General features: G+C 34.7%; 1 long non-coding RNA gene across 1 annotated transcript in view; it reads left to right on the top strand.

The window, feature by feature from the left end:
- Positions 1 to 23,166, top strand: part of LOC123379016 — a 64,199-nt gene that overhangs the window by 29,009 nt on the left and 12,024 nt on the right. Inside the window, exons 2-4 of the long non-coding RNA XR_006582911.1 lie at positions 1,561 to 1,797; positions 2,877 to 3,018; positions 16,894 to 16,952. This is a non-coding gene — a long non-coding RNA (uncharacterized LOC123379016). The remainder of the gene's footprint in view (positions 1 to 1,560; positions 1,798 to 2,876; positions 3,019 to 16,893; positions 16,953 to 23,166) is intronic.

Genomic DNA, 23,166 nt, shown 5'->3' with positions numbered 1-23,166 from the left:
ATGTCCCTTTCCCCAGCACGTGGGAGATGGATTCTAGAGTATGGTGGGGAAAGGAGGGGCTGTTTTAGCATACAACTGGTTTTGTTCTCCACTGAAGACTAAAAACACACAACAAATTTGCTACGTGGATTCAGCACAAATTTTGGTCATGTAAAAACCCTGCTGAACCCTAATTTTTTTCACACCTGTCAGACATCAGCATGATTTCTGCTTCATAGAATCTATAGATACTGAACAGCTTTCTGAAAAGTGTTTTTTTTTTAAGATCATGATGTTATAAACATGTGCAGACTGTATTTCTCAAAAGGTGGGTCTCTTACTGTGCAAAGAAAGGCATCTTGCTGTGTGAGCTTCCTTATAGCAGCATTTCAATTTTGAAGCAATCCGTGTGCTTTGTTGTTGTAGGATTTCCTTATTTCTCACAAATTACCTAATTTAAACCAATCAGTAACACAGAATAATTCACTTGGCCTAGAATAACATATAACTATATATCTTTATGCATGGTAGAAAGTAGTCATGTTTATTTTCAATGAAATTACAGATAACACCTTGTGTGAAAGATTGCTAGAGTCTGAGAAATGTACAGTGACAGACCTTTATTTATTTTTGGAATAAAACTTGTCAAGCTCTAACCATCTTCTATGAACTGAATTAATTTTTTATACTGAAGTATCATTTTTTGCAAAAAGCAATTGCTTCACATTACAGAAGACTTGTTTATTTACAAAAATGGTTTTGTATGGGGAAAAAATGAGATTATCCTATCTTTTGTGAGAATATGCGAGATTTCTGTATTTAAAAAACTTTTGTTTAACTTTTTATTTTATTTTTTGAGAGACAGAGAGAGAGAGACAGAGTGCAAGCAGGGGAGGGTAGAGAGACAGGGAGACACAGAATCTGAAGCAGGCTCCAGACTCTAAGCTGTCTGCACAGAACCCAATGTGGGGCTTGAACCCACGGACCCATGATCAGGACCTGAGCCAAAGTAGGACGGTTAACCAACTGTGCCACCCTGGTGCCTCTGCATTTTTTTTTAACCAGCATCTGCCACAGTTTGGGGGTTTAATATGATTATAGCTATAACTCTTTAATCAATACATGCTTTTTAGCAGTAGAAATAGCTCCTCATTTCATTGCATTGGTATGCAATAAGAACATAATCTGCAACTTGGAATTTAAGGTAAAAGTAATACTTTATATATATTTAATATTTAATATATTTAATACAATAAAAATTACTGAGGGAAATGATGACCAACTTACCATAGAGATATGAAGTTGCATGTATACACTGATTAACACTCAAAAATATTCCTGTGATTTTAATAACCAATTAGACTTGAGAGAGAAAACAATAAATTCTATAACTCATCTTGTGAATTATTTGTATTTTCACAGTGTGGTATGTTACAGATCTTTCAAAGCAATCAACTCTATAGAATTATGGTTAGTGGAGGTACCAGTTTAAAGTTCCATTGCTGTGCAAACTCATTGTTTAGAGAATTCAAAAACTAATTCCAGTCCACTTCTTTTGCCAAGAGTCTGTTTCTTTTCCAGTCTTTCTCTCAGGATTCCCAGAGGTACCGGGATTCTTAAGGAGGAGTTGGGTAGGAAACAGGTATCTACACGTTCTAGAAGACTTGTTCATTGGATAATCGTCAATGACTATAATTAGGCCTGTCTACAAAGAAGAGGATTCCACACAAGGAAAAGTGCTCTAAGATACCAAAATGACTCAACAGCTTAACCTGACCTGGGTATACTGATATGTGTGTGGAGAGAATGACCCATACAGTAAGTTTCTGCTGCAAGGTATATATGATGGTTGTTGTCCACAGAATGATGCTGCTCTTCTCTGGGTCCTGCACACTGACAGTTTTTAGTTTATGCTGTGGGTAAATAGAAGAAAAGCACATGCCTTGGAGAACATCAAGTAATAAGCCAACATTGATTCTATAAGTATAGTTTGCTGACCTCCAAGCTTATTTCTTTACTAAAAATTGTAAATTTAAAAATTATTCAAAAAGATAATATAAAAGGTGAACATTTCCTTCTCCACCACAAAAAACAGTTGGACTATGACAACTGTTAATACCTGAATCAGAATACGTAGCCCGTAATAGTACAAAGAATATTAATATTTGTGAAAAAGAAATTTAATCTAATTCACTGTGATCCCTCTTTATTAGCTCTTAACAAAAAAAAATTTTTTGTTCTACTTGAATAGGTTCTAATTTTATACAAACTTTATTTGCTTAGTTAATTACTTTTGCTTCTGAAGTTATTTCTCTAAAGAAATTACTAGCAGTTTGGAAAGCATGCTGTTCAGAATTGTTTTGACATATGTGGGTAGAAAAAATGATGCTGAAAATATCAAACAAATGCCTTTGGTTTAGAACATTCATCCTTAAACATCTGTTAATACAATTGGTGTTGCATCAGAATGCAAACAAATTCCTCACTTTTGAACCTCACTAGGTCTGAAACATATAAAATTTATTACAAGTCATATGAGCCTTGCTTTCAATTCCAAAGACTGTTGGCCTAGGCTCACCAATAGCCCACTCAAAACAAATGTACCTCACTTCTCAAAATTGCATGCCGGATTTATGATTTCAGAAGCTTGTTGTTTGTCTTATACTTCAATTCAGCATTCTAGTCTTGCATTCTGACCACCTCAAATGACAGCATTTACAAATCATAAGTACTATTATTCCTTACACCTTCCTAAAGAACCGTTATCTCAACTGAGCTCTTTGGAAAAGAACTACAATATGTTTACTGACTTTTAACTCATGACTCTAAGTTGTGTTTTTGTCCTACTTTAGCAGCAGAATAAATGTCCTCTTTTTATTTTTTCACTTCTTACACAGGGTTTTAGAGGATGTACTTTCCTTTTGCTGAGAAAAAATACAGAGCAAATTTCCCTCCAAGCTTTTTCTATCTCCTCTAAAGCTACACCAAAACCAGAAGCCTGACCTTTGGATTCTTCCATGACCCCAGCATTCTCAGCAGGTATGTTCAGGGCAGGTGGTATTGTGAAACTGGTAGGCAGGACTGGAATGCCAATATCTCTCCTGCTGTACTCACAGGGCAGCTGCCAGGAACATGCTATTTAAGAGTGTTGGGTTAGCCTCTGCCAGACCATAAAGTGCTACCAGTTTTGAAAGTTTCTTGAAGCATTTTATTGTATGATTTCATTATGTTGCCATAAAACAGAAAGTGTATACTAGGATTTAAATAGTAATAATAGATGTTGTCTTTGAGGCTCATTAAGACTATCAACATATTAGGGGCGCCTGGGTTGGTCAGTCATTCAAGCCTCTGACTTCAGCTCAGGTCATGGTCTCTGGGTTTGTGGGTTTGAGCCCTGCATAGGGCTCTGTGCTGACAGCTCAGAGCCTGGAGCCTGCTTCAGATTCTGTGTCTCCCTCTCTCTGCTCCCCACCCCCAACCCCTTTCTTATGTTCTGTGTCTCTCTTTCTCTGTCTCTCAAAAATAAATAAACATTGAAAAAAACTTTAAAAAAAAGACCATCACAACATATTAATAGAGTACTACACCCAAAAGGGCCCTTCCCCCAAATTCCCAGTGAATGTACATGACTAGATAATTTAAAGAGACTTTGCTTTACTGGTAATGCCACAAGGCACACAGTGATAATTAAATAAAATGTTCAGTAACCTATAATACTATTTTCAATCTCAACATTTATGTACATAATCCACATTTTCCTTTTATAATTGTGAATTTAAGCAGTTCTTTAAAAATAATAAACACTGAGTCATTCAAATCACATGAAATTCAATATCCATCAAATTCAATATTATATCATTATAATCTCTGAGACATTCTGGATGGTTTTACTTTTAAACTTGATATTAGTGCATGAACACATTGATTCAGAGTGTGAATTTATAATGCATAGTTAGAATGTGTCACAGTACTTCTAACTCACTCATCAAGAAGCTAATTAAGCCCAAGCACAGGAAACATAAAGAAAACCACACCAAGGCACATCACAATAAAATTGCTCAACAACAGTAAAATGTAGGAAATTGTAAACGCATCCAGAGGAAAAAGACGTGTTATATACAGAAAAAAAAAACCAGATAAGACTGAAAGCAGATCACTCATTAGAAACAATACAAGCAAAAACATAGTGGAAAATAATTTTAAAGTAGTAAAAGGAAAAAAAAGAAAGAAATCTGTCTGCTTAGAATTCTTTATCCAGAAAAAAAATGTATTTCAAATATGAAAGTGAAACAAAGATCTTTTTCAGACACAGAGCTAAAAGCATATATCATCCCAGCAGAACTGCACTACAAGGAATGCTAAAAGAAGTTATTTAAGTAGAAGGAACATGGTACCAGATGGAAATCTGGTTCAAAATAAAGGAATGACGAACACCAGAAACAGTAACTTTATGGATAAATGCAAAGATTTTTAAAATTACTGGGGCACCTGGGTGGCCCACTCAGTTAAGCCTCCGACTTCATCTCAGGTCATTATCTCATGGTTCGTGTGTTTGAGCCCCGCATCGGGCTCTATACAGACACTGAGCCTGGAGCCCTGCTTCAGATCTTGTGTCTCCCTCTCTCTCTGACCCTCCCCGGCTTGCACTCTCTTTCTCTCTCAAAAATAAATAAACATTAAAAAAAATAAAATAAATATTTTTAAAATTATCACTTAAATCCTTTAAAATGGTAATTAACTGTCTAAAGTGGAAAAAATGAAACTGTACCATGGGGGACTCATGTAGAAGGAAAATGTGTGACAGCAATAGCACACAGGTCATAAAGGAAGAAATCCAAAATATACTGTTATCATGTTCTTTCTATATATTATTTTTTGATAAATAAAACTTGAATTTATATTTATTAGTAAATTGTGATAAGTGAACAATGTGCACTATAAACCCTAAATTAACCTGTAAGTGCCAGAACAGTTTTATAATCATGTATTAGTTTCACTTGCCACATAAATTACCACAAACCTAGTGTCTTTAAACAATTTATACCTATTATTTCACTCTGTTACCAAATTTCCCTGGGTTACCAGTCCAGGCTTGTTTTTGATGAGTTCTCTGTACAGGGTTCCACAGGCTGCATTCAAGGTGTTAATCAGGACTACATTCTCATCTGAGGTCCAAGGTCCTCTTTCAAGATCATGTGGTGGTTATAAGAATAAATTTCTTTGCAACTATGGAACTCATGGCAAACTTGCTTTTTCAAAGCTAGCAGGAGAGTTTTTCTCTGATCTCTAGACTGCCTTTTAAAAGAATCCATTTGATTAGGTCAGGCCTACCCAGGAGGAGTTTGCTTTGATTAATTCAAAGTGAGCTGGTTAATTGAACCTTAATTACAAAGGTAGAGTTTGGGGTATGCCTGGGTGGCTCAGTCAGTTAAGATTTTGACTTCAGCACAGGTCTTGATCTCACGGCTTGTAAGTTCAAGCCCCGCACCAGGCTCTGTGCTGACAGCTCAGAGCCTGGACCATGCTTCGGATTCTGTATCTGTCTCTTTGTCCCTCCCCCTGCTCATGCTCTGTCTCTCTCTCTCTCTCTCAAAAATAAACATTAAGGGTGCCTGGGTGGCTCAGTCGGTTAAGCGTCCGACTTCAGCTCAGATCATGATCTCGTGGTCTGTGAGTTCAAGTCCTGCGTCGGGCTCTGTGCTGACCGCTCAGAGCTTGGAACCTGTTTCAGATTCTGTGTCTCCCTCTCTCTCTGACCCTCCCCTATTCATGCTCTGTCTCTCTCTGTCTCAAAAATAAATAAACGTAAAAAAAAATAAAAAATTAAAAAATTAAATAAATAAATATTAAAAAAAGAATTTAAAAAATACAAATGTAGAATTCTTTCACACATGTGAAATAATGTATTGTAATAATAGGCGTAGTATAAATTTAAACCCAAGCATATAAGTAATCACATAAGTATAAATCATCTCACAATGCAAATTGAAAGCAGTGATTATCAGATTGTATATAAAAGCAATGCCAATTATATGCAGCCTACAATAAAAACAATTTATTTTTTTTGCAGATGTGCAATTTTATTCACTTAGGAAAAACTTTATGCACAATGAATGCTATTAACTAGTTTTGGTGGCAGGTTTGAAACTGAATATACTTACAAAATATTTAGAGAAGGATTAATTCAAACTGTATATATTAACAAAGCAGCCTCATATCTAGCCATTCATCAGTGAAAAACACTTTAAATAAGCAAAGAAGTATACCATGCTAATGACAAGTGACTGGTAGTGGGTATATGAATATCAGGCAAAATAATTTTCATAATAAAGAACATTATCACAATGATTTTTAATGATAAGTGTGTCAATTCATCAGGATAACAGAAAAATAGTAAACATTTTTGCATATAATAAAACATTTACAATATACTAATATATATATAGCAATATCTGAAAAGCCTATAAACACAAATAGACAAAGTAAATCACAGCCAGGGATTTCAACATGTTTCTCAATAAATGATTGAAAGAATTGACAGAAAATCAGTAAGGTTATGGAAGACTTGAATAAAACAAATACTTTGACTTAACTGATACTTAAGGAACACTATACTCAATAACAACAGCGCATATATGTTTCACAAAGCACATAGAACATTTTGCAAAGGAGAACAACATTCTGGGGTATAAAGTAATTCAAGAAGATTCAAGCCATTTGTACATAATGTAACCTGACTGCAGTGTAAATTGGAAATCAATAACAAAAATATCTGGAAAATGCCAAATTATTTGAAAAATAGAAACACTCCAAATAATCCATGTGTCAAAGAAGAAATCAACAGAAAAATTAGGAGAAATAAACTGAAAGAAAGTAAAAACAAAATATTTTGAAAATTGTGGAATCCAGCTACACCAGTACTTATATTTATATATATAGCATGAAGGACATATAGTAGAAATAAAGAAATAGTTCAAATAAATGGTTTGTCCTTTAGTGTCCACTTCAAGAAACTAAATAAGGGACAGATTTTCCAGTTCAGCATGTAGCTGCCCCTCTCTTCTTATGAGTAGAATGCTAAACAAATTGAAAAGTGAACAAATCTTAGGTTCTTAAGAGAAATGAAGTCACAGGGAAGCCATGCTCCCCTATATGGAGAAACAGACAAATGGATACAGAGGATCACAACATCCTGGTGGAGAAACATCTGCAGGAACCAAGACACCCCATGACAGTGGGAAACCTGAACTATAATTGACAAATCTCTGGAGGCTCAGTGTGGACAGCTCTGAGAGTTAAAAACTCCAGTCATAGAGGGGCCCTGTGCTTTGTGAATTTTACCTCCAAGAGTTCAGCCATTTTCTCACTATAAATACTGGCATTCCTCAGAGATACTGAAAGTTTGGCTTAAGACCACTCTAATGGAGTGCATATCACAAGTAACAAGTCAGATTAACTTTTTGGTTTCCCAGTTCATATAAAATGCATGTTTACACTGTACTCTAGTCTATTAAGTGTGCAATAATTTTGTATCTAAAAAAATGTACTTACCTTAATTTAAAAATATTTTATTGTTAAAAATACTATTATCTGAGCTTTTGGAAAATTGTAATCACTGATTGCAGATCACCATAACCAATATAATAATAAAAACCTTGAAATATTGTGAGAATTACCAAATTGTGATACAGAGGCATAAAATAAGCAAATATTTTGGAAAAATGGCACTGATGGACTTGACACAGGGTTATTACTAATCTTCAGTTTGGAAGAAAAATGCACTCTCTGTGAAACACAATAATGTGAAGTATAATAACACAAGTTATCCCTATGTTAGAGAAAAAAAGCCTCCTGTTTACATCAGGTGGAAGGAAACAGGAGTGATTTTGAAATATGCCAGAGCACCCTGCTCTTCTTAATAAAAAATTCCTCAGGAGAAACTAGTCAGCCAGTTACTAATCTCCTTGGGTTTTTTCAGAGCCTAATTCATTGGAAGAAAAGAAACATCCAACTCCAGACCACTCTAGTGATCCAGTACCACCAAAGGAGGAGTGGGGGTGGAGGAACTCAGAAGTAGTTGTAAAACTCACAGTCCAGAGGCATAGACTAATGAAAAGACTGAAACCAAAATTATAGGATTATAACATCTGTCTACCCCACACCCTCCACCACATTACTAAAGGCCTATTTATAGTAGTTTCTTTTAACCAGTACATCATGTCTGGCTACCAAGGCATTTACAAGACGTACTAACAGGCAAAACAAACAAACAAAAGTAAAATAGTTTAAAGAGACAGATGGGTATTGAGGAGGGCACCTTTTGGGATGAGCCCTGGGTGTTGTATGGAAACCAATTTGACAATAAATTTCATATTAAAAAAAAAAAAAGAAATGTAGACATGGAAGGGATGTTGGAGTTATCAGACTGGGATTTTAAAACAGCTATGATTGTTATGCTAAGAGCTCTGATAGATAAAGCAGATGAAGGGGGGAAAAATAGTCACCTGCAAGAGTGACTACTCTGAAATTATGCTTCAAAAGTGAAGGGATGGAAAGATTTTCTCAGACAAAAATTTAAGGAATTTATTGCCAGTAGACTCGGTTTGCAAGAAATATTAAAAGAAATTTTTAGAGAGAAGCAAATTAATATAAATCAGATGTGAATTGATATAAAGAAAGAGCACTGAGGAAGGAATAAGTAAAAATAAAATTTAATTGACCTAATAGGTAAGAATTTGTTCAAGTTAAAATAGCATCAGTATATTTGATTATGTATACTTCTGTATATATGTGTACAAATGATTATATATAAGTGAAATAAATACCAGAAAAAAAAGAGATAGGAGGGAAGAATTAGAATTATTTGGTTATTATAAGGTACTCAGACTGCACATGAAGTGGTGTAGTGTTTTCTGAAAGATGGCTCGGATTCATTGTAAATGCATATAGCAAACTCTAGAGCAACCATTAAAAAAAATGTATAACCGATATACTAAGAGGGAAGAGAAAATAGAATGGTATAAAATATTCAGTGAAAACCAAAAAAATGCAGAAAAATTGTGTGAAACAAAATTTGGAACAAAGAACAAGAGCAACAAATAGAAGACAGTAGATAAATATTACTCCAAATATACAATAATAACTTTGAACTTCAGAGATCTAAATACACCATGTAAAAAGACAGAGATGATCAGAATGAATCAAATAACACCCAACTCTATCTTATCTATAAGAACTCACTTTAAGTATAAATATACACATAGATTTAAAGTAAATGAATTGAGGAATACCCAGGTGGCTCATTCGGTTAAACGTCTGACTCTCAATTTCAGCTCAGAGTCCCACATCCGACTCTGTGCAGACAGCATGGAGCCTGCTTGGGATTCTCTCTCTCTTTGTCTCCCACACTCTCTGCCCCTCCCCTGCTCATGCCTTCTCTCTTTCAAAATAAATAAATTTAAAAAAATAAAAATAAATAACAAATAATAAAATAAATGAATGGAGAAACATGCTAACACTAATAAAAGGGGCAACTATATGAATTTCAATAGAGCAAATTTCAAAACAGAAAATTATCAGAGTTACAGAGGGGTAACATAATAATAAATAAGAGTGAATAAAGATAAATATAAATATAAAATAAAATAAAATAAAATAAAATAAAATAAAATAAAATAAAATAAAATAAAGAAGAGCTCACAAAAACGTAGACCAAGATAGACTTTCTGGCCCATAAACATACATTAAAAAATGTAAAAGAATATAAATCATACAATGCCTGCTCTCAGATCACAATTAAACTAGTAATCAATGATAGATAACTTGAAACATCCCAAATTATATTGAGATTAGATGACAAACTTCTAAATTATGTAAACATAAAAGAAGAAATCTCATGAGACATTGAAAAATATACTGTCCATGTTCATGGATGAAAGAACAAATATTGTTAAAAATGTCAATACTACCCAAAGCAATCTATGTATTCAGTGCAATCCCTATCAAAATAACACCAACATTCTTCAGAGCCAGAAGGAACAGTTCTAAAATTTGTATGGAACCAAAAAAGACCCCAAAGAGCAAAGTAATGTTGAAAAAGAAAACCAAATCTGGAGGCATCACAATTCCAGACTTCAAGTATGATTGCAAAGTGATAATCATCAAGACAGTATGGTACTGGCACAAAAACAGACACATAGATCAATGGAACACAATAGAGAACCCAAAAATGGATCACCCAAACAAATGGCCAACTAATCTTTAACAAAGCAGGAAAGAATATCCAGTGGAAAAAATACAGTCTCTAGTAAATTGTGTTGGGAAACCTGGACAGCAACTTGCAGAAGAATGAACCTGGACCACTTTCTTACACCATACACAAAAATAAACTCAAAATGGATGAGATACCTAAACATAATACAGGAAGCCATCAAAATCCTAGAGGAGAAAACAGAGAACAACCTCTTTGACCGTGGCTGCAGCAACGTTTTACTTGACATGTCTCTGGAGGCAACAAACAAAAGCAAAAACGAACTACAGGGACCTCATCAAAATAAAAAGCTTCTGCACAGAGAAGGAAACAACCAGAAAAACTAAAAGACAACTGATGAAATGGGAGAAGATATTTGCAAATGACATATCTGATAAAGGGTTAATATCCAGAGTCTATAAGAACTTATCAAACTCAAAACCCAAAACACAAATAATCCAGTGAAGAAATGGGTAGATGACATGAATAGACACTTTTCCATAGAATTTATCCAGATGGCTAACAGACACATGAAAAAATGTTCAACATCACTTATCATCAGGGAAATACATATTAAAACCACACAAATACTACCTCACACCTGTCAGAATGGCTAACATTAACAACTCAGGCAACAACAAATTTTGGCAAGATGCAGAGAAGAGGATCTCTTTTGCATTGTTGGTGGGAATGCAAGCTGGTGTAGCCCTTCTGGCAAACAGTATGGAGGTTCCTCAAAAGTTAAAAATAGAACTACTCTGCAACCCAGTAATTGCATTACTAGGTATTTATACAAAAGATATAAAAATGCTGATTCAAAGGGGCACATGAACCTCAATGTTTACAGCAACACTATCTACAAAAGCCAAAATATGGAAAGAGCCCAAATGTCCTTCGACTGATGAATGGATAAAGAAGATGTGATATGTGTGTATCTGTCTATCTATACCTATATATATGTTGCTATTTGTAACAATGTGGATGGAACTTGAGTGTATTATGCTAAGCAAAATAAATCAGTCAGAGAAAGACAAATATATGACTTCACTCATATGTGGAATTTAAGAAACAAAAGCAGATGAACAGAGGGGAAGGGAAGCAAAAATAAGATCAAACAGAGAGGGAGACAAACCATAAGAGACTCTAAAATACAGAGAACAAACAGGGTTGTTGGTAGGATGTTGGGTGGGGGATGGGCTAAATGGGTGATGGGCATTAAGGAGGGCACTTGTTGGGATGAGCAGTGTTATATGTAAGTGATGAATCACTGGATTCTTTTCCTGAAATCATTATTATACTATATGTTAACTAACTTGGATTTAAATTTTTAAAAATTCTGAAAAAATTAAAAAAGTAATCTGTAATTTCTCTCTCTCTCTCTCTCTACACACACACACACACACACACACACACACACACACACACACACACTGAACTACTGAAAATGAAAGCACAACTTGCCAAAATGTGTGGGATGCAGTGAAAGTAGTGCGTAGAGGGAAATTTATAGCATTGTATGCAAATTTAAAGAAGAGAAAGATCTAAAATATCTAAAATTGTCTGAGATTTTACCTTAGGACACTAGAAAAAGGAGAGTGAATTATATTCAAAGAAGAAAAGAAATAATAAGAATAAAAGCAGAAATCAATAAAATAGAAACCTGAAAATCAATAGAGAAAATCAACAAAACCAAAAGTTGGCTGTTCGAAAAATATAAAATTGATATTCTTCTGGACAGGCTAAGAGAGAATACAAATCACTAATAACAGAAATAAAAGTTCACTATAGAACTCATGGATGGGAAAAGCATAATAAAGGAATACTATGAACAACTCTATTCTTGCTATTTCATAACCTAGTTGAAATGGACTAATTCTCTGAAATACACATTCTGCTAAACTCACACAAGAAGAAATGGATTATCTAACTATATTATGTCTATTAAATAAGTATAGTTAATAACTAACACCCTTCCAAATCAGAAAGCACCAGGCCCAGATAGGATCACTGGTGAATTCTATCAACTGTTTAAGGAAGAATTTATACCAGTTCTCTGCAATCTTTTTCAAAGGATATATATCAAAGGAATACTCCCTAAGCCAAGTTACAAGGCCAGCATTAGCCTAACACTAAAATCAGACAAAACATTATAAAACTAGATCAATGTCTCATGAGCATAGGTGAAAAAAATCCTGAACCAACTATTTCCAAATTGAATCCAATAATTTATGAGAAAATTATACACCTGACTAGGAAGGATTTATTCCAGTTATACAAAGCTTATTCAACATTTGGAAATTAATGTAATCCATCATATCAATGGACTAAACAAAGAAAAATCATATCAATAAGTGCATTAAAAATTGATGTATAGATTCAATGCAATCCCAGTTAGAATCCCAGAAAATTGTTTTGTAGACATTGAGCAACTGATTCTAAAGTTGATGTGGAGAGGCAAAGACTCAGAATAGCCAACACAATATTGAGGGAGAAATATAGTCTACTAATCTTTGAAAAAGTTGCAAAGGCAGTACAATGGAGCAGATAGTCTTTTCAACAAATAGTGATAGAACAACTGAACATGAATATGCTTAAAAGATTTAGACACGGGCCTTACACACTTTATAAAAAATTAACATGGATTGTAGACTTGGATGCCTGGCTGGCTTGGTCAATGGAGCATGCAGCTCTTAATCATGGGGTTGCAGTTTTGAGCCCCATATTGGATGCAGAGATTCCTTAAAAATAAAATCTTTAAAAAATGCATCATGGACCTAAATGTGGAACAAAAAACTATAAAACTCATAGAAATTATATAGAAGAAAATCTAGATGATATTGGGTTAGATCATGACATTAGGATGCCAAAGCCACAACCCATGAAATAAAGAATTAAGCTAGACTTCATTAAAATTAAAAATTCTGCTCTGCAAAAGATATTATCAAGAGAATAAAGGCAAGCTACAGACTGAAAGAAAACATTTGTAAAATATATATCTGATACAGGTTGTTATTCAAAATATACAAAGAAGTCTTAAAATTCAACAGTAAGGAAACAAACAGCCTGATTAAAAAATGGTCCAAAACCTATAGAGACACCTCACCAGGTAAGACATACAGATGTCAGATAAACACATGAAAAGATGTTCCACATCATATGTCTTCAGGGAAATACAAATTCAAACAATAATCAAGTATTCTACGTGTTAGAATGACAAAAATACAGAAAAGTGACAACATTAAGTGCTGGCCACGATATTGAGCAACAGCAATTCTCATTTATTGCTATTGGGAATGCAGAATGGTATAGCTAATTTGAAGACAGTTTTGTGGTTCCTTACAAAACTAAATATACTCTTACAACATAAACCAGCAGTTGTGTTTCTTAGTATTTACCCAAGAGAGTTTAAAACTATGTCCACACAGAAAACTGCACAGAAATATTTGTAGCATCTTTATTCATAATTGCAAAAACTCAGGGCGCCTGGGTGGCTCAGTCGGTCGAGCGTCCGACTTCAACTCAGGTCATGATCTCACAGCTTGTGAGTGCAAGCCCCGTGTCAGGCTCTGTGCTGACAGCTTGGAGCCTGGAGCCTGCTTCAGATTCTGTGTCTCCCTCTCTCTCTGCCCCTAACCCACTCGCATTCTATCTCTCTCAAAAATAAATAAACATATTTTTTTTACATAATAATTGCAAAAACTTGTAAGCAACCAAGATGTTCTGTGGTAGGTGAATGGATTACTAGACTCTGGTTCATTCAAACAATAGAATATTATTCAGCAGTAAAAAAAATGTGTTATCAAGCCATGCAAAGACATGGAATAAACTTAAATGCATATTACTTAGTGGAAGAAGCCAATCTTGAAAAGACTACAGATTGCGTGATTTGATTCAGTGACATTCTGGAAAAGGCAAAATATGGAAAGAGTAAGAAGATCAGTGGTTGCCAAGTGTTAAGGGGGAAATAAAGGGATGAGTAGTGAAACATAGAGGATTTTTAGGGCAGTGAAACTATTCCTTATGATACTATTTGTTGGCTACATGATACACATTTGTCCAAACCCATAGAATGTACAACACCAAGAATAAAGTCTTATATAAAGTATGGACTTTGATTTTGATGTGTCAATTGTCAGTTCATCACTTGCAAGAGATGTGCCACTCTGGTGGGGGATTTGGTACTTGGGGAGGCTATGCTTATATACATGGAAAATTTCTGTACTTTTCTCTCAATTTTGCTCTGAATCCCAAATTGCTCTAAAATACTTTTTAATAAAGTTAAATTAAAAAAAATTAAACTTAAAGTAGAAAAAATTAAAAAAAAGAAGCAAAATCTATAAAAATGAGAAAATAAGGAAAATTAGTGAATAGAATAGTTGTATCCTTCAGAAGATTATTACCAACATCTAGACATGCTTATCAGGAAAAGAACACAAATAACAAATATCAGAAATGAAGCAGGTGGTACTCAAAATCAAAGTTAGGAAAATGATACGGCAAAAACATAAAAGAGAAAAAGATATATGTACAATCCTAGTTCCAAAATATGGAAGTTATTTTTAATAGGTAAAACATGCATATCATAAGTAGCCATATAGAACATTCAGAACAATTGGTAAGGAACTAGATGATTTCAACAACACTAAAAACAAATGTCCTTAAAAAAAAAAGATTTTATTTAAATTCCGTGTAGTTAACACACAATGTAATATTAGTTTCAAATGTACAATATAGTGATTCAACACTTTACAACAGCACCCTGTGCTCATTACAAGTGCCCTAATTGACATTTTTAGAACACATCATCCAACAACAATAAAATACATATTTTTAAGGTAAACATAGAATTTTCAACAAAATAACCATAAGGTAGGCCATAAAGTTAGTCTAAAAATTTCAAAAAAAAATGCTATCTTATGGAGTACATATTCAGTGACCAAACAGAACAAAATTAGTAATTATTAATAAAAAGTAAGATATTCATGTATTTGAAAACTTAAGCCACATACATATTAATATCCCTTAGGTTAAAATATATACCACAAGGGACATTATTTTCAACTGAATAATAATAATACAGTATATTTCTTTTTGTGGGATGTAGTGAAAACAGTGTTAAAAGGAATTTTCTTAGTATAAGTGCTTCTATTAAAAAAAAAAAATTGGGAGTGACTCGGTGGCTAAGTTGGTGAAACTTCTGACTGACTCCTGATTTTGGCCCAGTTCATGATCTCATGGTTCATGAGATCCAGCCTCCTGTCAGGCTCTGTGCTATCAGGATTCTTGAGATTCTCTCTCTCTCCTCACCCTTTGTGCCTTTGCCCTGCTCATACGATCACTGTCTTTCTGTCAAAATAAATAAACTTAAAAGAAGAAATAAATTAAAAACATTAAAAAATCCATTTTCTAAATTTCTAACTTAAAAAGCATAATATAGTAAAAAATTAAAGACAAATTAAGTAGAATTAATAAAACCTTAAACGAATATGCATTATAGGTTGGTTTTAATAACCTACAAGTGGAAACAACCCAAATATCCATCAACTAACGAATGGGGAGATAAATTTTTTCTAGATTTATATGGTGGAATCCTACTCAACAGTTTAAAAGAAACATACCAAAATATGCAAAAACAATGATTAGTCTCAAAAACCTTAGTTTATTAAGAGAAATCAGATGCATATTAATATACAATGTATTGTTTCATTTATATTAAATTTTGTAACAAATTTTAAAACTGATTTCTGGTGACTGAAATAATAACATCGACTTCCAAGGGGTATTGGTCACATGAAGGAATTCTCTGGAGCGATGGAAGTGTTCTTCATCTTAATTAGGTTGTTGATGGGGCACCTGGGTGGCTCAGTGGGTTAAACATCCAACTTCAGCTCAGGTTGTGATCTCACAGTTCATGAGTTTAGGCCCCACATCAGGTTCTGTGCTGATAGCTCAGAGCCTGGAGCCTGCTTCGGATTCTGTGTCTCCCTCTCTTTCTGCTCCTCTCCTGCTCGCAGTCTGTCTCTCTGTCTCTCAAAAATAAATAAACATAAAAAAAATTTTAAAAAATTAGGTTGATGATGTGTGTATGTATTCAGTAAACCTCACTGAATTAGAGAAATAAAATGTCTGTATGCCATTATTTATAATTTACTTTCATTAATGACATAAATTAATGGGGTGATTTACTTCTATAGAGATTTTTACATAATTGGCATGGCACCATGAGTATTTTCAAACTGTTCTATAAAACGTGGTAGTGGAAAAGAACAAATCTTTATTCAGGAAGCAACTGCTTTACTAGCTATATAGATAAGAACAAATCTCTTCCTTCTTATTAATGTCTCTTTAAAGACTAGTAAAATAATGTATATAATATTTGAAATTTATAAATACATTAGAGTTATATATACAGTTATGTTTTAAGTAAACTGCTTTACATTATAGCTACTGTAATTTCTCATGTGTCTTGTTTTTGAAAATGTATTTCTAGAAAGTTTGTGTTACTTATTTCCAAAGGGATACCAAAGTTCATTTGGGCTAATGTACAAGCAGAGATAATATCACCATATATATTTATAATGAGGCTCTCTATATGTGTTACTATTAATCAAAGCTATTGTACCCTTTTATTTTCTTGGTCTGAATTATTCCTTATGTATTCATAGGTCAACTGAAAACCACAAGAAGAAACAAAGACACCTACAGAATAAATTCTGCCTATTCTGTAAGTTCTCTATCAAATACATTTATTATTTACAAATCCAGGTTTCTATACATATGGAGTCTATAAATGTATTGTGTGTTTGTGCTATTGGTATAATTAGCACATATATATATATATATATATGTATATATATATATATATACATATATATATATATATATATATGTGATGTACCTGATATATATGGATATTTAGCCTAAGTAGCAACTAAAATATCTCCTTAAACAATAAATTTAAATCACATATCTTTTTAAAGAAAAAACATGAAAGAATAGTGTTTTGTCATTTCTTTAAAATAGGAGATCTGTAAAGAATGGAGTTTGGGGGTGCCTGGGTCGCTCAGTTGGTTAAGTGTCTGACTTCAGCTCAGGTCATGATCTCATGGTTTGTGAGTTTGAGCCCCACATCAGGCTCTGTGCTAACAGCTCAAAGCCTGGGGCCTGCTTCAGATTCTGTGCCTTCCTCTCTCTCTGCCCCTCCCCCACTCAAGCTCTGTCTCTCTCTAAAAAATAAATAAACATTAAAAATAATTAAAAAAAAAAAGAATGGAGTTTGGAACTTAGTATTAGGAGATTTTAGGCTCTGTTGGCAAGGTTGTCATTTCCTCATTATGGGTCTACTTTGTACTCTTGCTGTATATAAACCATAATTAAAAGATCTTTCTACATATAAAAAAACATTAATAGAGGAAGTAATAGAATGTTTAGGAAAATCATTTAGTTAATCCATCCTAAATTTTACTTAGAGAAAGAGAAATATTTGTCACCAAGAATTTGTATTTACTAGTATGTTTTACATTATAAGATAAATAATAAGGATAAATCAGGGCCATGGTATACAATATTAAAATTGTTTCAGATTTTCACTTAAAAATGCAGATGGTAACATGAGGTATACTGAAAATTTCTGCTTGTGATTCTTCAGCTTTAAAAAGTGAATAAATTGATGTGTTTATGAAATACTTCTAAGTCATACAGAAATCTGAAAAAATATGATATACTAAGTATGGAATTTTTTTATCTGCATTTTTATTTTATTTTTTGTTGGTTTCAATTTTTTTATTTAAATTATATTCATTTAACATATATTATACTATTGGTTCCCAAGTAGGGAATTACTATTTCTCTTAAAAGAAGGATTTTAGTAATTATCCTGCTATTTTTCCTAGGTTTACATGAAATAAAGGAAATATTTGCTAATTGCCCATTAGTTTCAATACACTTGTTATGGAGCTAACTTACCCAGTTGGACAGGATACAGATAAAGTTTACCACATACTTGCTTCTTCCAATTCATTCTGTGTTACATAAATACAGTTAAAGCGTATAAAGTATAAAATGTTCTGATACTACTGACTAGCCATAATTCACCTCTTGTAAGTAATTGAAATGTGACTAGAATATGGGTTGTAGGATTAAAAATTAGATTGACCAATGCTGTCTCCCTGGAATATATCTTTATCATCTATAGTTTTTGAATATCCTGTATTTCTCTGTATCCCCTACTAAAATTGTTACTTAAATATTTTGGGGTATTTTTTATGTAATGCCTATATGCCTTTTAGAATATTTAACACCCTAAAAAGAAGGATTGTGTATACCTTGTTACCAATGTATTTCCAATATGTGACTAGAGTTCTCAGCACTGAATAAGTATCAATATAATGTATTTCATGATGGGTTATTTTTAGCTGAGTTCTGTTTATGGAATTCTGTCCAATTAGACTGGGAAAGACTGTCTGCTTTCTGCACTATTGCCATCACAGAAGGGATATGGAGGCAGTTAAAAGATGGTGGCATACCAGGTGCCTGAGTGGCTCAGTCGGTTAAGCATCCAACTTCAGCTCAGGTCATGATCTCACAGTCTGTGAGTTCGAGCCCCACGTCGGGCTCTGCGGTGACAGCTCAGAGCCTGGAGCCTGCTTCAGATTCTGTGTCTCCCTCTCTGTCTGCCCCTCCCCTGCTCATGCTCTGTCTCTCTCTGTCTCAAAAATAAATGAAAACATTAAAAATTTTTTTAAAAAAGATGGCGATATAGGAAAATCCTGAACCCACTTCCTCCTACAGATATACCAAATCTTTAGGTACATATGGAGCAGTTATCTCTGGAAAAGATCTCAAAACTATTTGAACAGCATTTCCTCAACAAAGGATGAGTCACATCAAGATGGTTAGGAGAGGCAGAGGCATAGTCTCACAGAAAACCTCACCCCAGGTGCAGCAAGCCATAATCAGGAGGGTCTCACAAATATGGAGCTTCTTCCTAAGGGTCCAGGGGTTTATGCCCCACATCAGGCATCCCAGCCTTGGGACTCTTCCAGAAAGTCAAGCCCCCAAACTGTCTGGCTTTGAAAACCAATGGATCTCACTCACAGGGCCATTGGGAACTGAGTTTCTGCTCTTAAAGTATTTGTACTCAGATTTACTTCGGACCTAGCACAAAAGCAGCATTTGAAAGAGATCATTTGCCAATCTTAAAGCTTCTCCCAGAGGAGCAGGGGCCTGTTGAGACTCTCGCCTGGATGGAGGTACTGGCAGGTGCTGTCTTTGTACTCTGCCTCTACCTTCGCAGCAAGTGTATGCAGCCACAGGATCCTCCTACTGCCTCACTAAAGCTATTCTCCCTCTGCCTCACTAAAGCTAGTGGGCATATGAAGTCTACACAAGGGATGCCCCTTATCACCTCTTGTTGCAAGGGGCAGGGCTTATATGTCTGGGACCCAAGGAAGTGAAACAACCAGAGGCAGTCCTTGTCAGTATACACCCCACAGGGCACTGCACAGACAGCAGACTGAAATATACCACAGTCTTCCTGTGGAAAATGCCTCTTTATTTGTCCTGGAGCTTTAGTCTGAAAGATATGCTTTAAGTTTGTCACATATCTAGAGACTTCTGAGGTGCTCTCAGAGAATGTAGGTTGGGGGTGTCATCTTTGGGCTTTCCCTTGGCCTCACTACAGCTCACTAGTACTGACCAGGAAGGAAGTTACACACTCATATAGAGCTCCAATTTTTGCAACTGTCACATAGGGGACTTCTCTAGGACTGCCTGGTTTTGAGGTGAGCCGTGTTTATGATTTGCAGTTCCACAGGAATATATATATATATATATACATATATATATATATATATATATATATATATATATATATATATATATACTTTGAAAACTGTTGACTGAGCATCTGGCTTCCAGTTAATTAAGAATAAATTGAGCTGCTTAAGTAATGAAATATTTGAGACACATTGGTTGATTCGTGGATGTTGAACCATCCTTGCTCATGTACTGGAAGAATTAATATTGTTAAAATGCCCATAGTACCCAAAGAAACACAGAATCAATGCAGTCCCTCTCAAATTCCAATGGATTTTATATGGAAATAGAACAAATAACCCTAAAATTTATATGGAAACACAAAAGACACTGAATAGCCAAAGAAATCTTGTAGAAAAAGAATAAAACTGGATGTATCAAATTGCAAAGCTATAATAATCAAGGCAGTATGGTATTGGCATAAAAATAGACACACAAATAATGGAAAAGAACAAAGAGCCCAGAAATAAGCTTATGTATATATGGTCAGTTATTTGTGATAAAGTAGTCAAGAATATAAAATAAGGAAAGGACATTCTCTAATAAAGGGTGCTGGAAAAATTTGGACAGCCCTATGCAAAAGAATGAAACTAAATCAATGTCTTACATCATATTAAAAAATTAACTCAAAATGAAGTAAAGACTTCAACCTAAGACCTGAAACCATAAAACTTATAGAAGAAAACATAAGCAATTAGCTCCTTGATATTGGTCTTGGCAGTTTTGGGGAGTGAATGAGGTGAAGAGGTTCAAACTTCCAGTTTTAAAGTAAATAGCCATGAGGATGTAATGAACAACATGACTAGTGTCAATAATATTTTATTGTGTATTTGAAAGTCACTAAGAATGAATCTCAAAAGTTCTCCTCATGAGAAAAAGATTGTGACTTTTATGCTGACAGATGATGACAGACTTACTTAGTGGTGATCGTTTCATAGTGCATACAAATATGGAATCATTAGAATGTACAACTGAATATAATATATGTCAGTTATACTTCAATTTAAAAAAAAAGTTTTAAGGGGCACCTGGCTGTCTCCATTGGTTAAGCATTTGACTCTTGATCTCAGCTCAGGTATTTACCTCAGTGTTGTGAGTTTGAGCCCCATACTGGGCTCTGTGCTGGGCTTAGAGTCTACTTAAAAAAAAAGGTATTAAGAAAAAAAAAGAGTATATAATAACTGAGATGATCAATACATTCTTTAAAATATTTTATAATTTAAAAGCTTGTAAAATTATGGGAAAGACCTATTTTAATGTAGACCTATCTTAAGGAAAGAGCAATTATTAGGTATTTGGAGCAAAATAGACACAGATGTGGCAGCCCAAATTGTGGCTTAATGACCATAGATCCCATACAAATACAAATGTAGTGAAATCATTACATTTCAAGACAGTTTGGAACGGAAGAGTTCTTTTTTTTTTTTTCAAGGTTTATTTATTTTTGGGACAGAGAGAGACAGAGCATGAACGGGGGAGGGGCAGAGAGAGAGGGAGACACAGAATCGGAAACAGGCTCCAGGCTCTGAGCCATCAGCCCAGAGCCCGACACGGGGCTCGAACTCACGGACCGCGAGATCGTGACCTGGCTGAAGTCGGACGCTTAACCGACTGCGCCACCCAGGCGCCCCTGGAACGGAAGAGTTCTAATCCTGAGAATTCTATCAGACAGAGAAGGTAGAGGTAGGAAATTCTGAAAATGGGGTGGGAAAGAGAGAAACAAGGACCCATGTAAGTAGCAGTAAAGGAAAGGACTACAGTGGATGGAGTAGGATGGGGATGTGAAATATCCTAAGTTGTAAGTCATAGGTCGTGTGGCACTGTGTTTAAAGAGTGGTTGTTGTTTTCCCACAATGCATGTTTACCTTCATTTTTTTTTTTTTGTTTATTTACTTATTTTGAAAGAGGGGGAGAGAGAGAGAGAGAGAGAGAGAGAGAGAGAGAGAGAGAGAGTGAGAGAGTGAGAGAGTGAGAGAGAGAGAGTCTGAAGCATGCTCTGGGCTGTCAGTGTGGAGCCTGACTTGGGGCTTGAACTCATGTACTGTGAGATCATGACCTGAGTGGAAATCAGTCAGACACTCCACTGACTGAGCCACCCAGGCGCCATGCATGTTTATATCTTTACACTTTTTTTTTCTTTTGTATTTTCATCTGTAATCCTTCATGCTGGATAATGGAACATTTATAAAATACTTGGGTTCAACAAGGGGAAGAAAAATCTAATACCTCGATGTTCATTTTTCACTGTTGTACTCAAGCTCATTTAGGGGCCAAGTAAAGTGATAGAGGTGATGAGCAGGTATTATTCCATTTTCTGTTCTGGGTCTTGAAGCCCTTACTCCTTATCTAAGATAATGTCACATAACCCTTACCATGCAGGTGCTACTAAAAGGGGAACAGCTGAGTTTTCCTAAATTTCTTGCCACTATTCCCCATTCACATTTTCCTTTTACTGTATGTAGCTATCTCTGAGTAATATGCCTTCAGTGAAATGAAGTCCCCCTTCCCACTTTGACCTCCTTGTGGATCTGAGGATTATTGGTCTTCTGATAATCATCTGAGGATTGATTGGATCACTTCAATCTCTTACTCTTTTGACTACATTTATTTAGAGTATTTTATAGTTAGGTGCTTCCACAGGTGTAATAGCTGGGGTTTCAAAATTGTCCTATATAAGTCTGGAAAACCTTCAAGTTCTGGCTGTCGAATCCCTTGCCCCTCTTATCTTCTTTCTATTGCCAACTCATTTTGAATCCCACTCCTATTTAGATTGTATACATTTTATATATTTAAAAAGATCCATGTTTTAGCCTTCTTTCTAGTGCTCATATTCATGTAACACATGATACATTCATCTTACCTCAGTAGTTTCATTTTAGTAATTGAGTTACTTTTTATTTTTCTTGTCAATTTCAAAAATATTTGGGTGTCTATGTGAACTATTATCTGTATCTCGTCAGTTGCTTAACTGGATATGAAAATAGTCACTGAATCTTGCAGAGTGTTTGGCTCTGTGTTATTGAGGATTTCTTTAAATGTCATATATTTGTTTTTATTTTCTATTTTATCTTCCATTATGTGGGAGAATCCTGCTCCAGTGTGGTTATGAGTCTCCAATGTTT

This window comes from Felis catus, chromosome A1, assembly GCF_018350175.1.
Source record: "Felis catus isolate Fca126 chromosome A1, F.catus_Fca126_mat1.0, whole genome shotgun sequence".
Taxonomy (NCBI): Eukaryota; Metazoa; Chordata; class Mammalia; order Carnivora; family Felidae; genus Felis; species Felis catus.
This window is presented reverse-complemented; position numbering and strand designations above follow the sequence as displayed.